We start from the raw sequence: 13,637 nt of genomic DNA, 5'->3' as shown, positions 1-13,637 counted from the left end.
AAGTCTAATATAACCTCCCCTATGGTTGGTTCCAGAATGTGTTTCTCAAAGAAACTATCTCAAAAGCATTTATGAATGGGTGGCACAGTGGCACAATGGTTAGCACTGCTGCCTTAGCGCCAGGGACCAGGGTTCGATTCTGACCTCAGGTTACTGCCTGTGTGGAGTGTGCACATTCTCTCTCTGTCCGGATATCCTCTGGGTGCTCTGGTTTCCTCCCACAGTCCAAAGATGTGCAGGTTAGGTAGGATTGGCCATGCTAAATTGCTCCTAAGTGTCCCAAAGTTGGGTGGGGTTACAGAGGGTTTGGGATTGGGCCGAGATAGGGTGGTCTTTCAAAGGGTCGGTGCAGACTCGATGGATTGAATGGCCTCCTTCTACACTGGAGGTATTTTATTCTATTCAGTGAACTCCTCACCCAGGCTACTACTGCAATCTGATTTTTCCAGTTTAAACGTAGATTAAAGTCACCCATGATTATTGCTGTGCCTTTATCACAAGCACCCAATAATTCTTCTGTATACTTTGTCCTACATTGCGGTTATTGATTTGATTTGATTTATTATTGTCACATGTATTAGTATACAGTGAAAAGTGTTGTTTCTTGCATGCTGTACAGACAACGCATACCATACATAGGGAAAGAAGGAGAGACTACAGAATGTAATGTTACAGTCATAACTAGGATATAGGGAAAAGATCAACTGAATATGAGGTAGGTCCATTCAAAAGTCTGATGGCAGCAGGGAAGAAGCTGTTCTTGAGTCGGCTGGTACGTGACCACAAACCTTTGTATCTTTTTCCTGATGGAAGAAGGTGGAAGAGAGTATGTCCGGGGTGCGTGGAGTGAGTCCTTAATTATGCTGGCTGCCTTTCCGAGGCAGCAGGAATTATAGACAGAGTCGATGGATGGGAGGCTGGTTTGCGTGATGGACTGGGCTACATTCACAACCTTTTGTAATTTCCTGCGGTCTTGGGCAGAGCAGGATCCATACCACGTTGTGATACAACCAGAAAGAATCCTTTCAATGGTGCATCTGTAAATGTTGGTGAGAGTCGTAGCTGACATGCCAAATTTCCTTAGTCTTCTGAGAAAGTAGACTCGTTGGTGGGCTTTCTTAACTATAGTGCCAGCATGGGGAGACCAGGACAGGTTGTTGGTATCTATACACCTAAAAACTTGAAGCTCTCGACCCTTTCTACTTCGTTCCCATTGATGTAGACAGGGGCATGTTCTCCTCTACACTTCCTGAAGTCGATGACAATCTCCTTTGTTTTGTTCTTCGTTACTGTTGGGGGCCTGTAGATCACTCTCATTGCTCTTTTCTTTCCCCTACTATTCCTTATCTCCACCCAAACCAATTCTGTATCATGATCTCTTAAACCAAGGTCATTACTCATTATTGCAACATTTAAGAGGCATTAGATCATTATTTGAATAGAAACCATCTGCAGGGGCATGGAGAAAAGGTAGGGGAATGGCACTAAGTCACGATGCTCATTTTGAGAGCTGGTGCAGACACGTTGGACCAAATAGCCTCATTCTGCACCATAACAATCCTGTGATTCAGTGAAATGCCATCCTTGATTAGCAGCGCTACTCCTCCACCTTTACCGAGCTTTCTATTCTTCTTGAAAGTCATATACATCTCAACATTCAAGACTCAATTATTATGATCCTGCAGCCATGCCTTTCTAATGAATGTCAGACCATATTTACTTTCTTCAGTGTACACTGTCAATTCATTTGCTTTGTTCTGAACACTACACGCATTTAGATACAGAGCCCTTAGTTTTGTCTATTTTTTATCTTTGCAACATCCAGACATGTGCTGCTACCTTCATCCAGCTGGATGACCTCTAGCTCCCATCCCTGTGAAAGAAGACACCCCTCCTTTCTCGGAATGCTTGGAGGAGAACCTGTAATGAGGCATCGCTAAAACGTGGGGCCACACACTGCCGCGGGTCAACCTTAAAATGTGGTGCTCTGCGATGAAGTGAGCCATTCTTCAGTCGAAGACGATGAATACTTGGCTGGTTCCCTTTAAATATGATGCTCCGTTTCAAGATTTGTCACCTTTCATGTGCATGAATGGGTAATGAGCTGTGCGGTGCGCAATTGCAGGAGTTCTTCCCATCCACCAGTGTAGCCATGTAAAATGGCTGCGTTCCGATTAATCTGGCCAAAACCCAGTTTAAAATGGCTAACCCGAAAGACTGCTGGGAAAAGCAGCCAAGAAGACACAAGCAGGCAGCTGCAGACAGGTTCGCATATTCAGCTCTGGGAACGTAGTCCAGATCGATACTCAGGGCTATCAACAGGCCTTCAACCCAGGTATCCGCAGTTTCATTCAGGACTGTTTTACACCTAATCAACTCAGACATCCACAGTTAAATCGGCTATCCCCGGGAACAATTGAAACATATTAGCAATTGAATACCGGGCCAGACCTGTCGGCGCCTGCAGTGGCCGAAACAAAGACAGGTGAGCGACCACCCCCCGATCGAGGAATCGCCTCACCATTGGACACATCGACCCCAGAGATTGGGGACAGAATCCAATCACTTGGGACTCAGGGTCAAGGGCCGCCCCGGGAGGCGGGAAGCCCCTGGGCCCTATAAAAGTAAAGGTCCAAGTTTAGATCTCTCTCTCTCTCACCTTCGCCTGCTCGAGACCTTCGGAAGACCAGCCACCGGTAGCAGTAAGTTTGAATCCAACGATCGCTATCCGGTAGAGACACCTAGCCACCGACCTGTAACAGCCCTTTTGAATCCCGCGGGCCAGATTTGATTGGACAAGCCATTCGTTTCCCTGACCTGGTGGGCTCTTCCTAAGTTAAGTATTGGCCAGTAGTGATAGGTTTGTTATATAGCAAGTAGTATTAGGGTATTAATATTGCTTGTTGTATATAATAAATGACCGTTGTTTTAATCCTTACTAAGCGGTGTGCTGTGTTATTAATCATAACCTAAACTTGAACCACGTGGCGGTATCATAAAGATACCTGGCGACTCATGAGCAAAGGTGACCGAAACAGAGCAAATAGAATAAAGCTAGAAAGAGCAACATAATTGGCGACTCCGCCGGGACCCGACATAGAAGTGGAAAACCACTCCGGGAGAACCCCAACATTTTGAATTAGAATCCAATCGGAAACAAAAAAATAAAAACCACAAGTGTTCAAGCGGTTATGGTTAATAATTCACAATTCGGAAGTGTGTATATGCATGCATATCTAACAGGGTTATAAGGCAAAACTGATAGCTTTTTTGTTGCGTCAAAACTATCGGCAGTAGGTATTTCGGAAATTAGCGCAAGCCGTACCCGTATCTACCACACCACCTTGACCCCCTGTTCCAAATTCGAACGTACCGAGCAGATAAGAGAGAGCCATGCAGGCAATGCAAGCGATGCAGCGCCTCATGAACTCCGAAGATTTTGCTGTCGCACCAGTCAGCAGCGTAGGAGCGGGACAGTGTCCCGTTTGGGAGGTGGAAATCCGCAAATTTCTGCAGGGCAAAGGATGGCCCGTGTGGAAGGATTTCTGCAGTAACGACGACTCAGGTCCTAGGAGTATAGGGCATACTTCGTGGGAGAACCTGAGTCAGATTCACAGGAAAATTTTAGTAAAAGCGCGCAAGCCGATGGCAATTGTGTCCTGTCTGGCACAATTGCGAGGCACAGAGGAGGTCGTCAGGACGCTCCGCAAGGAAATAGAAGACATACATAGGATAAGGAAAACCGATATATGTGAGATTGAGAAAGAGAACCAGGAATTGAAAGGGAAACTAGCAGCAAAGGACCAAGAGGTGGCTGACGCCAAACGGGGTCGCCAATCTTGTCTGGTGCACTTGAGTAGTTTCCAGTCACAGTATGAGAAGGCTTATCAGGACCTGCAGCGTGCAGTCCTGGTAAAGAAAGAAACAGAAAACCAGTTAGAGAAGCTTCAGAAACAATGCAGTGATCTCAAGGCAGCCTTGAGAGCGCGCCACGCCACAACAACGGAACAAAGGCAGAGTACTTTGGACCATGCAAAGTGCCGAAAGCAGTTTGCAGACTTGAAAGCACTGCTTTCTGTCCAAAAGGGATTTCAAGAAACCTTTGGGGAAAGTTTAGAACAGGAAGATGGCCCTGATTGGGAAGAATTGCAAGAGACAGCGCAGCGATATGTTCAGGGAGCATGTGCGCAGGGAAAACCCCAAAGGAGGAAAGCACCCCCACCCCCCACACAACAGATAATACAGGCTCCCATGAACCCTGTAACAACCCACCGCACCGCCACAGCAGACGAGGCGGACGTCTTATATTCCACCCCCCTCACAATTACGGGACGCGTGTGCCAAAATCACACCGTTCCTCCCCGCTTCAGACCCACACCATTTCTTTGCCACCGTCAAACACCAGGCGACCATGTACGGCCTGGATGAGAAGGAGCAGGTAAAGCTCACGGTCCTCAGCTTAGACCCATCGGTCGCAGCAGCCCTTCCCGACCCACAGAATGTAGGAGGAGGCACCCTTGCAGAAATGCATACCGCGATCCTGGATGCGATCGGGTACAACCGTGGTGACCCCGTAGACGGTCTGAATAAAGGCAGACAGAAAAAGTCTGAACACTCCACAGCGTTCGCAGGACGCTTGTGGATTCATTTTGAAGCCGTTTTCGGCAACGTAGATCGCGCCCATTTGTCCGCAAACAATATGGCCAAGTGGACCCGCACTCTTATCTCCCATGCCACGGAAGCAGGACAGAATGCCTGTAACAATTATGACCCCTCGGAGGAGGCTCATAATGAGAAGTGGGTGGTCAAGAGATTGTCCCGCGTTTGGGAACAAGCGGCTCACGGTAAATCAACCACTAGAACACCTGAGGAAAACCAAGCCGCCGCAGACGTGCAGGCAGTAAGAACCACGGTCCACAACCCCGCCTGGGTAAACGAGGGAAAGAACAGCCCCCCAGCCAAACCGCAAGAGTGCTACAATTGCGGCCAATTGGGACATTTTGCTCAGGAATGCAATGGCCCTAAGAAACCACAGAGAGCCCAACAAACAGGCACTCCCAATAAGAAAAAGGCAGAGCCCATACATAGCGTTAGCGTCCAGCCCGATCAGACAGACGCGACCGGAACGGCATGACGATGTATAGGCTCTCCCAGCTGGGTCTGCGATACCCTTTGGGATAGGTCAGGACGCCCGTAGTCGCAGCAAAGGTTAGGGGACAGACGATCGAGTTTCTCTGGGACACAGGAGGGTCCCGCACAACCTTAAATTCCTCCACCCTTGGTAAGGACACGTGGCCCACCACATCCACTATCACCCTCAGCGGCTTCACAGGCCACTCACAACAGGGGCATATCACGACCCCTGTACCCATCGAGATCGGAAATATTAATACAAAACACCCCGTAGTGTTAGTCGACCTGCCCCCACCAGCAGAGCACATTTTAGGGATCGATTTTATGAACTCACGCCACCTCTCCTTCGATCCAGTCAACCAGTGTGTCTGGAAGATGGCGAAATCCGCGAGAGCCCCCGCAACGCTCACTATAGGGGATTACATGAACAAAATTAGCTCAGTAGGCGAGTTTTGGTTCAACCCCACCACACTCAGCACAGACCAACAGGTTAGGGCAGTCCTGCAAAAGAACAGGGCAGCATTTGCAACCCACAAACACGACTGTGGACGGATGACCGGTTCCGTACAGATAACCGGACCGGACCCTAGACCCCAAAAACAGTACGGATTTCCCCTAGAAGCAGAGGGAGAAATCCTAAAGGTCATAGAAAGCTTATTAGAGCAGAGCATCCTAAGATCGGTAGCCTCAACTAATAATGCCCCGATTTGGCCAGTGAGGAAACCCGACGGATCATGGCGCTTGACCATTGATTATCGGGAACTCAATAAAGTCACCCCCGCAGCAGCCCCCACCGTTGCAACAAGTCCCGAGACCATGCTCAAACAGGGACTCCATGCCCGATATTTCACGGTTTTGAACGTCAGTAATGGATTCTGGTCCATTCCATTGGCAAAGGCGTGCCAGTACAAATTTGCCTTCACTTTCTGAGCTCAGCAGTACACGTGGACATACCTGCCATAAGGCTTCCACAACTCCCCCCTCCATTTTCCACCGACAGCTGGCAAATGGACTAGCAAAATTTTCTCGCCCCGAATGTCTGGCACAGTATGTAGACGATCTACTACTGCAGACAGACACAAAGGAAGAGCACATTGAGCTCCTGTCCGAACTCCTGGAGTTACTACACTCCATTGGCTGTAAAGTAAACCCCAAGAAGGCCCAAATATTGGAAGAAAAGGTGATATATTTGGGTACTATCATCACACACGACAAACGCGAGATCGAGCACAAAAGAATTGACTCGATCGCTAAATTGCCCCTTCCCCAACACGTGTCAGCCCTCCGGTCGTTTTTAGGATTGGTCGGCTACTGCCGAAACCACATTGACGGTTTCGCCAGCAAGGCAGCGCCCCTCTCAGACCTCCTAAAGAAAGGAACCCCCTGGGAATGGCTTCCGCAGCATACGGAGGCTGTGGAATAACTAAAACAGGCACTCATAGCCGCCCCCGCACTACAAGTTCCCGACCCGCTTTCCCCTTTCGCCATAGAGGTAGCGACCACAGACCGCAGCCTTTCAGCCGTGCTCCTGCAGGAACGGCACGACCAACTAATAAGCTTATGCCTCCCGAATTTTAGATGCTGTGGAGCAGGGATTTTCAGCCTGTGAGAGGCACCTGCTCACAGTTTTCTGGGCAGTCCAGTACTTTTCCTACATTACCGGACTGAACCCCATCACCATCTTGACCGAACACACCCCCACACAACTTTTACTGGACGGACGACTTAAAGACGGTACCGTCAGCCAAATACGCGCAGCTCGGTGGACCCTCCTCTTACAAGGACGGGACATCACAGTAAAACGGACAAAGACTCACACATACTTAGCGGACAATCTACAGTATCCTGGAACCCCCCACGAGTGTGAAATCATCTCGCCCCACCATAATATAGCCCCCTTTATAGTCTGAACACCCCCCAGAAAACTAGCCACTCCATCTCAGAACCCCCCTCACCCGGACATGTGTGACCCCATCAGGATTTATGTGGCTGGATCTTCCACAATCCTGGATGGGCAACGCATAACAGGTTGTGGGATTTATGTGGAGGACATGCAGGGACGCGCCCTCGAAGAAATCGCATTAAAATTGCCCGGGCACTTAGGCGCGCAGGCTGCAGAGCTTGCGGCCATCGCCTACACTTCAGACCATCCAGATTCCTTCCCCAGCCCAGCAGACATATACTCAGACAGTCTGTACGTCTGCAACAGCCTCACCGAATTTCTGCCCCTCTGGGAAACAAGAGGATTTGTTTCCGCGGATGGAAAACCCCTCCCCTCAGCCCCATTACTCCGCCATATTATGGAAAAGGCCAAGAACCGGACCTTTGGCATTATAAAAGTCCGCAGCCACCATCGTTCTTCCCCCCCTGGAAATGTAAAAGCCGACCCGCTGGCTAAGGCAGGATCCAGGCATGGGTACGTTTGGAAGCCCCCCGGGAGCGCCCCAGTGAGTGCGCCAGTGAGTGCAGTTCAGGTCGCGCAGACTAGGATCGAGGTTTTGTAGTAGCGGCCCAAAAGCAGGATAGCGCTCTCACTGAGATCGCGAAAGGGAAGTTTTCAGCCTCATTCGAGAGGTTCCGGACTACCATAACCACACATGATGGTGTGGTCCTGAAGGACAGCCTTTACATGGTTCCTGTACAAGATAGGAATCAGATGATCTGTCTATTCCATGACGGCCATGGACACCAGGGAATAGAACCCACCGCAGCCCACCTCAAACAGCTTTGTTGGTGGCCAAATCTTAAAGAGGATGTATCCCATTACATCGAAAATTGCCTCATCTGCGCGCAAAACAACCCAGATAGGTATGCCAAAAAGGCACATCTCAGCCACACCCGACCCGTTAACGGCCCCTGGACTAACCTCCAGATCGATTTTATAGGTCCATTGCCCCCTTGCAGGAATGGCTATAAATATGTTCTGGTGGTCATTGACACTTTTACGAAGTGGGTGGAAGCATTTCCAGCCCGCACCAACACCGCGAAAACCACCGCCGAAATCCTAACCCACCACATCTTCACAAGATGGGGACTCCCCCACAGTATTGAATCAGACCAAGGTTCTCACTTTACGGGACGGGTCATGCAGAACGTCCTCACGATATTTGGCATAACCCAAAAATGTCACATTGCGTACCACCCTCAGTCGAGTGGTATAGTGGAGCGCATGAATCGGACCCTAAAAACCACCCTCAGAAAAATGGTCCAGCAAAACAACACCACTTGGGGATCGGTCCTCCCCTTCGAGCTGATGTTTTTGCGTAACACTGTTTCCACCTCCACAGGTTTCACCCCACACACCCTCATGACCGGACGCCCCATGAAAGGGACAGAATACTTGCTAGGTTTAGACCTAACCAGCCCCGAAGTCACGGCCCTCACCCACGAGAAGGCCATGGAACAACTACTTGCAAATATAAAAACGGCTCAGCTAGCAGCCGCTGTTAAATTGGTCACTAAAAGAAAACAGAGCAAAGCCTGTTTTGCTAAGGAAGTACATGCCACGGAGTACAACATAGGACAGCAAGTAATGTTGTCCGTGTACAACCCCAGCACGTTTCTGTCTCCAAAATACTCAGGTCCCTATTCAATTACGGACAAAATAAGCCCGTCGGTATATAAAATTAAATACCAGAATGGTAAGACTGCATGGTTTCACATAAACCAGCTCAAGGTTTATGGACCACAGTCAAACCACTCCCACCACGTCATGCTTGACGCAGCCGACCTAACCCCGCCCACATCCAACGTCACCACACCCACCCCTTCCACGTCCAGCCCAGACACGGACTCGCCACCGACTCCACCCACGAACTTTACGCTCTGCCCCGGAACGCCCACAGACTGCAGCAGCACAGACAGCGACTGTGACTCTGACGACAGCCACAGCACGCCTCCCTACTATCCTGGTCCCACACCCAGCAACTCCGACCTCGACTCCAGTGACCCCTTCCTCATCACCTACTTAAATAAACCCCACCACCGACCACCAAACTACACGGACGACCCCGACTTTGACCCCACCCAACTCGACACCACTCATTTGCACCGCGACAACTCCTGCAGGCTCGTCCGCAACGACGAGGACGATCCCAACTCACACCACGCAGCCCTTTCCGCCCTGATCCACTCCAGAGTTTGGCACCCGGGAGACGGTGACGACCCCGGGCCTGACTCTGCCAACCCTTTTGCGACCCTGTTCGCAACCGAGAACGGAGGTGTCCATATGATGATTTAAAGGAGACACTTGGTGAAAAGTGTTGTCCTTTCTGATGGAGCCTGCAGAATGTTTTATGTTGTCTGTCTGTTTGTTAAATGTTTTATGTGGTAGGTCTGTTTGTTAAATGTTGTTCGTCCTACAGGAGAATTTTCTCACCGCCCCACACCCATTCACCTGAACTTTTAACTTTTCCCACTGACACCCACCGCGGCCACACGCCCATTCGGCCGATACCTCTGAGGACTTGCCTCAGACACCCACCACCGCCACACACCCATTCTGCTGAAACCTCTGAGGACTTGCCTCAGAGGCCCACCAGACCAGACGCCTGATCGTAGCTACTCTTCTGATTGGATGGTATAATCAGAACAGTAACCCCACCATGATGACTACATTCGTGTCCGTTATTTGGTCGCTCAGGCAGTGGAGAAACGGCGTGAGACCCGCCCTGCCTGGGGACCCCCCCGTTGGTCAGAAATGCTCGGGTAGGGAAGATACGGCATTGGTAGCCATCCTACCCGGGGACTCCACCCAAGTCTTACCCGTCGCGGCCCACACGCACCTCATTCGACCTTTACTTTCAAAAACCGTTTTATTTATTTAGGCAACCTTTGGGTTGCTGCCACATGCTATTTACATCCTAGAGCATTTGGATGATAAAGGTAGCACTGGTCCACCATTGGGAAGTGTGCCGTGTCCAAACATTTGTTTTGAAAAAAGAAATGGGGGGAGAGTCACATGCTGTGACCAATTATAAGGGTTTAATTGGCCCCAAGAAGGACAGACACACTAACACACCAGATATTAAACCGAAGTATTTACACACACTATGCTTGTCTTACAGAACTCCAGAAGCTGCAAGCCCGGAGAAAACCAGCAAACAGGAAAGGGAAAAGAAAGAAGACAGCCATGAGGACTCCTTTCTTCGTGATCAACATATTTATAATGGACTTGTGGTTGCGCGGGAACGCGGACCCCATCACTCCAAACCCCTTTACCGTTAACACTTCACTGCCCCGTAGTACCGAGGGCCCAATCACCAACCATGCTGCAATATCCTGGTGAGCCAAGTTCATAACTTGGTACTCCCTGTCGTACGTTATTGAGGTACTGTTAGCATTGGCTGTACTCAGTTGTGCAGTACAGACCATGCGCCTCCGCAAGTGGAAAAGGAGAGCGTACCGCGCTCGAACCCCGGTATATCGGATCCGATCCCCGATATTCGGCTATGACCAGACCCCAGACCCCCGCGACCTATAAAGAATAAAGAGTATTCGCGTGCATTATTCCTGGAAATAAAGAAATATACGAAATGTTTCATTTAAAAAAAATGTATGATCCTGAGCTTGACTGCCAAGCCAGGAAAGAGTATATTAAATATTGTGATTGTTGTTGTATGTTTTAGAAAGATAGGATAATGCAATGTTTAGGAGTATAGAGTGTTTAGGTAAAATTAGAGGTTCCCAGTTTATTTTTTTATATAGACACATGCCCCTGCCTGACATAGCGCCCTCAAGAATTGTTTAAGTAAATTTTTGTGCATAGCTAGGGTCAGAGTAGTGGCCATGTGGGAGCCCCCCCCAAGTCGGGAAACGAAGAGGACAAAATTTATGTGATCCTTCACGCTTCGCGTTAGGATCACAAGGCGGGAATGTAGCCATGTAAAATGGCTGCGTTCCGATTAATCTGGCCAAAACCCAGTTTAAAATGGCTAACCCGAAAGACTGCTGGGAAAAGCAGCCAAGAAGACACAAGCAGGCAGCTGCAGATAGGTTTGCATATTCAGCTCTGGGAACGTAGCCCAGATCGATACTCAGGGCTATCAACAGACCTTCAACCCAGGTATCCGCAGTTTCATTCAGGACTGTTTTACACCTAATCAACTCAGACATCCGCAGTTAAATCGGCTAACCCCGGGAACAATTGTAACATATTAGCAATTGAATACCGGGCCAGACCTGTCGGCGCCTGCAGTGGCCGAAACAAAGGCGGGTGAGCGACCAACCCCCGATTGAGGAATCGCCTCACCATTGGACACATCGACCCCAGAGATTGGGGACAGAATCCTATCACTTGGGACTCAGGGTCAAGGGCCGCCCCAGGAGGCGGGAAGCCCCTGGGCCCTATAAAAGTAAAGGTCCAAGTTCAGATCTCTCTCTCTCTCTCACCTTCGCCTGCTCGAGACCTTCGGAAGACCAGCCACCGGTAGCAGTAAGTTTGAATCCAACGATCGCTATCTGGTAGAGACACCTAGCCACCGACCTGTAGCAGCCCTTTTGAATCCCGCGGGCCAGATATGATTGGACAAGCCATTCGTTTCCCTGACCTGGTGGGCTCTTCCTAAGTTAAGTATTGGCCAGTAGTGATAGGTTTGTTATATAGAAAGTAGTATTAGGGTATTAATATTGCTTGTTGTATATAATAAATGACCGTTGTTTTAATCCTTACGGTGTGCTGTGTTATTAATCATAACCTAAACTTGAACCACGTGGCGGTATCATAAAGATACCTGGCGACTCATGAGCAAAGGTGACCGAAACAGAGCAAATAGAATAAAGCTAGAAAGAGCAACACCAGGCAGTGTGAAAAATGTAAAATTCCATCCAGTATTTCAAGAATAACTGTTTTTCTCTCTACAGATGCTGCTTGACTTGCCGAGTATATTCAGCATGTTCTCTATTTATTTCAGATTTTCAGCATCCACAGTATTACTGTGCATTATCAAAATGTACTAATCAAGATGCATTATTAAGGTTGAAACATGATATAAATAGAGAAAGAAGATTATCTAGAAATACTGCACAATTTGTAAATGTTTTATTTTACAGTATAATTATACTGCAGCAAGTAAAATCCATGTAATAGGTCTCACTCTATTCAAGTCACATTGTTCTGAATTAAATGCATCCTCCCAGAGATTGTCTAAAATGTCTCAAACATCTGGCCCATCCATAAGTCCAGTTGGCTGTGTGCAGTTGTGTGTAAGGTCAATAGCTTTCCTTCTTGAACTCAATTGTGTAAGGTTGGTTTAGTTCAGTTGGTTGAACAGCTGGTTTGTGATGCAACGCGAGGCCAATAGCATGGGTTTAATTCCCATACTGGCTGAGGTTATTCATGAAGGCCCTGCCTTCTCACCCATACCCCTTGCCCAAGGTGTGGTGATTCTCAGATTAAATCACCATCAGTCAGCTCTCCTTCTCAAAGGGGAAAGCAGTCTAGCAATCCTCTGGGATGATAACAACTTTACTTCCTTTTACTTTACAAGGGAGGGTAGCAGGAGAATGGCAGCTTGCATGGAGGCTTGGAACTGGCAAGGGTGAGTCAATGGTGAGGGATTTTTAATAGTGGGGTGGGAAGCCTGGAGCATAAGAAGAGGGATCCAGCACAGGATAAAAGGTGGGATTGGGGGTATGGAGGAGTGAAGTGGGATTGGCTGTTCTCCTGGGGATAATGGGTGCAATCAATTATGTTAAGAAAATGAGGGTCCTAAATGGCAGTGTCAGTATTGTCTAAATGTGTGTCCATACCGGTGTGTAGGCTGGCAGAGTCCTTACAGGGCTTTATGCTCCCTACAGTGCAGAAGGAGGCTACTGGACCCATCGAGTTTGCACCAACCCTCTGAAAGACCATTCTACTTAGGCCCACTCCCCCTCCCTATCCCCGTAACCACGCACATTGATCATGGCCAATTCACCTAACCTGCACATCTTTGGACACTAAGGGGCAATTTGGCATGGCCATTCAACCTAACCTGCATATCCTTGGACTCTGGGAGGAAACCGGAGCACCCGGAGGAAGCTCATGGGGAGAATGTACAAATTCCGGACAGTCAGTCACCCAAAGCCAGAATTGAACTTGGGTTCCTAGCACTGTGAGGCAGCAGTGATAACCACTGTGCTACCATGCCGCCCGCTCACTTGTAACATTTAAATTACCCCTGCCGAGAGTGATCTCAGACACTGTCCTTTATCATGTATAGAAGGGAATTCCAGCTAAGCCTGCAAGTTTAGCCACTTCTCAGAGCAGAGAGTTCAACATTGAACACTAACACAAACATTAAATGAAAAGTTAGTGCAAAAACACAACATTAATTATGTCTTCCACAATACAAAAATGCCCCTAACTCCCATTCAACCTGCAATGCATCCCAACCATGAGATAGTTCGCTCTCTGACTAAACTAATCTCGACAAATATGATGACACTCAGAAATGAAGTGAAACCAATGTAATGTGAAATATTTACAAATGAAACTTAATTTTGAAAACCTTTGCATTCTCAAG

Source organism: Scyliorhinus torazame, chromosome 15 (assembly GCF_047496885.1).
Source record: "Scyliorhinus torazame isolate Kashiwa2021f chromosome 15, sScyTor2.1, whole genome shotgun sequence".
Taxonomy (NCBI): domain Eukaryota; kingdom Metazoa; phylum Chordata; class Chondrichthyes; order Carcharhiniformes; family Scyliorhinidae; genus Scyliorhinus; species Scyliorhinus torazame.
Note: the sequence above shows the minus strand (reverse complement) of the source record.